Below are 5,239 nucleotides of genomic sequence, written 5' to 3' on the forward strand. Positions count from 1 at the left end.
CTATGAGTCGCAAGGGACTCAACGGCACATAACAACAACAACATACTATACTATACTATACTATACTATACTATACTATACTATACTATACTATACGATATACTACATATACTACACTATACTATACTATACTATACTATACTATACTATACTATACTATACTATACTATATAGATGACACAACCATGCTTGCTGAAACTGAAGATCTGAAGTGCTTGCTGCAGAAGGTCATGGACTGTAGTTTTCAAAATGGATAAAACTCAACATCAAGAAGACAAAGATTCTCACCACTGGGCCAACTGGCACCACCATGATAGAGGAAGAAGAGATTGACGTTGGCAATCACAGCTTGCTCAGCTCGACAATCGACACTCTTAACACCAGCAGTCAGAAAATCAAAACACAAGTTGCATTTGGAAAATTTGAGGTCAGAGACCTCTCCAGAGTGTTGAAAAGCAATGATATCAGTCTAGAGACTACAGTGCACCTAATCCAGGCTATGGTTTTCACCATACTTGTTAAGGTTCCAATAGCTGAACAATGACTAAGGATGATAGAAGAATTAATGTCATCAAGTTGTGGTGCAGGAGAAGAGTCTTGAACATAGAACAGACTGCCAAGAAAACAAATAGATCTTTCTTGGAGAGGGTGGAACCAAGTTTCTCCTGGGAGGCTGGGATTTTGAAGCTCCATCTCACATACATTAGCCATGTGGCCAGAAGAGCCTAGTCCTTGGAGAAAGACTGCGAAAGGGTGGAGGGACAGCACAGGAGAGAAAGACTCCAGGTCACACGGATTGATACAATAACTGAGAGAATGGAGGTTGGTGCGTCTGAATTAATAAGACTGTCTCAGGGCAGAGCAGGGTTAGAGCTGTGGGTCACAGATGACTCGATGACACATAGCAACAACAAGAAGTGGATGGACAGTGCTGCTTTCTAGTCTGTCATAGTCAGAAGTAGATCCACTGAAACCTAACCACCATGGGTAAAACTATTTGTATTTGCAATATTAGTGGCATAGTTTCCAACATTAATGGAAAACAAAAGACGACAGTATGATAAATCCACAGAGAGGTGGGTAAAATGATCATGTACTTTTAACTGCAAGTAAGATATAAAATTTTATATAGGGATAGATATGTCTTGTATGAAAATCTCTTTAATATAAATTGACTGTTGCAGAGCTTCTACTGTGCCCTTAAACTTTAGAAGGTTAAGTAAAGGACAGGAGAAATTCCATCAAAAGTTACTCAATAAAACTACACCAATTTTCTCTACCTCGTGTGGACACCTTCATACAGTTTGCCAGGTTATTATCTCCATAGTATCTTTTAATCATCTACCACTTCAAGGCATTTTGCTTTGTGGGTGTTTTTTTCCCATTTCTGAAAACTTTATAATTTTATTAACATCTTGTGATGTGACTCATTTGCATGTAATTAGTTTCTTCGTAAAATAATTTCTCTTTTTAAAATCATGCACTATCACATTACAGAACAATCAAATTACCAGCCTCTCTTCCAAGGATCAATTCAACACTCAGAAATTATGATGAGTGAAGCTCTCCATCATTAGAATTGCGTACAAATTCTTTAGAGCTGTCAAAGTAGCATCAGTGGTTGTTATTTAATGTGTTTATGACTAGCAGAAGTTAATGGCATTTTGAAACAAAATAGAGTTTTCTAGGAAGTTAATCTCTCTGTGAGTGAAATATGGGCCTAGAAATCTAAACACACACACCAAAAAATCAAAGAGCTATTTGTTACTATTTCTACAATTTTACTTCATAATAATAGTTGACCTGCTATCTTTCTGATCTCCATTGATTGAATCTATGATGTATAATGGAAACATGTAAAATTTAAAGCAATGAATTTTAATCTTTTAATACATAACATAGTGACATAAAAAGTTAATATGAAGAGAACAAGAGCTTAGCTCTTTCTCCTTATGTTGTTGTTGTTATGTGCCGTTGAGTCACTTGCAGCTCATAGCAATCCTATGTACAACAGTCCTATACCTGCTTTGTTCTGTGCCAATCTTAATGTCTCTAACACATCTACTGTCCTTATCCCAGTCACTGAATCAATCCAAGGTCTTCCTCTCTTGCACTGTTCATCCACCTTCCCAAGGATGAAGTCCTCCAAGGACTGGTCCCTCCTTGCAACATGTTCAAATTATGTCAAATGAAGCTTCAGAATCCTTGCCTCCAAGGAGCATCCCAGTATCCCTCTCTCTAGGACAAACCTATTTAATTTATCTCCTAGCTGTCCGTGGTATATTCAATATTCTTCTCGAGCATACAGCTCAAAGGCGTCAATTCTCCTTCTCTCATCCCTAGTCACTGTCCAGCTCTCTGACGCATAGCAAGTGGTTGCAAAGACTACGGCTAGATCAGGCACACCTTAGTCTCCAGACTGACATTGTTGCTCTTCAGTACTTTGGAATAGTCTCTGACAGCAGACTTTCTCAGTGCAATTCATCTTTTAATTTCCTGGCTGCTCATGCCAAAAGTGTTGTTTGTGGAGCCAACTAAACTAACACTGTTAACAACCGCAATCTCTTCACCATCTATCATGATGCTGCCAGTCAGCCCAATGGTGAAAATCTTTGTTTTCTTGATGTTGAGCTTCAGTCTACATAGAATACTGCAGTTCTTCAACTTCTACAACAAGAGTTTCAGGTCCTCCTCAGTTTCAACAAGCAGGGTTATATCATCTGCATAATGCAGTTTACTGATGAGTCTTCCTCTAATCCTTATGCCACCTTAGTCCTCACAGAGCCCAGCCTCCTGGATAATTTGTTCTGGATATAGATTGGAAAAGAGAGAAACAAAAAAAAAAGAAAATGTATCATCCCTGGTGAACACCCTTCCCAATTTTGAACCATGCACTATTTTCCTTGTTCTGTTGTAATGACTGCCTCCTTGTCCAACTATAGGGTTCACATAAGCACAATCAAGTGTTCTGGAATTTCCGTTCTTCTCAATGTCAGCCACAGTTTGGTGTGGTGTACACAGTCAAAAACCTTTTCATAGTCAGTTAAACACAGATATACCTTTCTCTGGTGCTCTCTGCTTTCAGCTAAAATCCATCTAACATTATCTAAAATATCCCTAGTACCACAGCCTCTTCTAAACCAAGCCTGTACTTATGGCAGTTCTCTGCTTATGTGCTGTTCCAGCTGGTTTTGGATAATCTTCAGCAGACTCTTGCTTGCTTGTGATATCAATGTTATTGTTCGATAATTTCCACACTCTGTTGGGTCATGTTTCTTTGGAATGGGAACAAGATCTTTTCCAGACAGTTGTTCAGGTGGTTTTCTTCCAGGTGTCTTGGCACAACTTTTTGAGCACATCCAGTGCAGCGTCTTCTTGTTGGAGTATGTCAATTGGTATTCCATCATTTCCTGGGGCCTTAGTTTTTGCCAATTCTTTCAGAGCAAGTTGAACTTCTTCCTTTATCACCACAGGTTTATATTTTTGTAATTTTTATGGGAAATATTATTTTATCAATAGGTGCATGTCACTATTTTCACAACTATTGACACATAAGAACACAATAAATTAAATAAACACATACACACACAAAGAGCCCTGGAGGCAGTTTGAACCCAACAATCTTTTTGAGAAGAAAGATGAGCAATCTCCTCCAGTAAATTTTTGAAGCTTTGGAAACCCAGTGGAGTTTGACTATGAGTTGAACAGAACTAACAATGGTGGGTTTTTAGCTATTGAGTTACACATACTCAAAAATAAAAGATAGAACAGTTAGATAAATAATGGTAGGATCCATTTCTCCAGAAAAATCATAAAGCTTCCCCCCCCAAATAGAAGCACAGTATCTCTCCCTTTCTCTCATTACCATCTGGTTTCATATCATGGTTGACCTACACATAGTTGACTCTTGAGTAGGTTTGTCAGAAGATATACAAACTACAAGAAGAGATTATTTAATTTTGTCTCATGGAACCACTGGTGTATTTGAAGTTTGAGAGACAAGCTGCTTTTGAGTTAGCAGCATAACTCCCAATAGACTGTGTTGTTGCTGTTGTTGTGGACTTTTGACTAAGAACTGACCCGTAGCTACCCCTCCAGTACATTTTCAGATGCAGTTAATCACATGGTAGGATATTGCCCATCTTTCTCCCTTGGAGCAACTGGTGGACTCAAACCATGTATTTTAGAGATTGCAACACAACTTCTTGTCAATAGGCCACAAGAGCTTCTTAACAGACTCTGCGAGCTTCCTAAAAGCAGAATTACTAAAGTTTCCCTTTGCTTCTTTTGTGGTATTATTTTCCCATTTTTAATATGTGTGCAAACTGCATGGAATTTTTTATTAAATGAAGATTTGTTGTTGTTATGAGGTGCCAGCAATTGAATATGAGTCATGAAGACCATAAGAACAGCAGACCTGAAATTTGCCTTATCCTATGCTATTATCATGATCTCTGATAGGCTTGAGTTCATTTGGATTCAGAAAAAGAAATATAGGACTTAGGATTCTGTGTTTCTTCAATAAGAAATCTTCAGAGATGCTTCTGATCTTCCAATGTAAAGGCGTTTGACTGTGTAGATCTTAACATCTCTGGCTGACTCTGAGAAGAATGGGAATCACAGAACGCTTGATTGTGCTAATGAGAAACCTATACTTGGACCAAGAGGCAGTCATCAGAACAGAGCAAGGAAGCACTGCATGGTTCAAATTTGGGAAGGGTGTATGTCAGGGATGTGTCCTGTTTCCATACTTTTTCAACCTATATGCAGAAGAGATCATCCTGGAGGCTGGGCTCTATGAGAAGAAATGCAGCATCAGGATTGGTGGAAATCTAGCAACAAACTGTGTTATGCAGATGACACAACCTTGCTTGCTGAAGCTGAGGAGGAATCTGAAGAGCTTGCTTGAGAGGGTCAAGGACTACAGCCTTCAATATGGATTGAGGATCAACGTCAAGAAGAAAAAGATTCTCACCACTGGGCCAATTAACAGCATCAGGATGGATGGTGAAGAGATTGAGATTGTTCAAAGCTTTAGTCAGCTTGGCTCCACGGTCAACACTCTTGGCAAAAGCAGCCAGGAAATTAAAAGGCATATTGCGATGGGAAAGTCTGCTGTTAGGGACCTCTCTAAAGTAGTGAAGAGTGACGGTGTCTCTCTGGAGACTAAGGTGTGTCTGATACAGGCATGGTATTTGCAATCACTTGTTATGTATCAGAGAGAAGAGTACTGAGAGTA

Source organism: Elephantulus edwardii, unplaced genomic scaffold, assembly GCF_000299155.1.
Source record: "Elephantulus edwardii isolate Elephantulus edwardi_28Jun2011 unplaced genomic scaffold, EleEdw1.0 scaffold00293, whole genome shotgun sequence".
NCBI classification, from domain to species: Eukaryota; Metazoa; Chordata; class Mammalia; order Macroscelidea; family Macroscelididae; genus Elephantulus; species Elephantulus edwardii.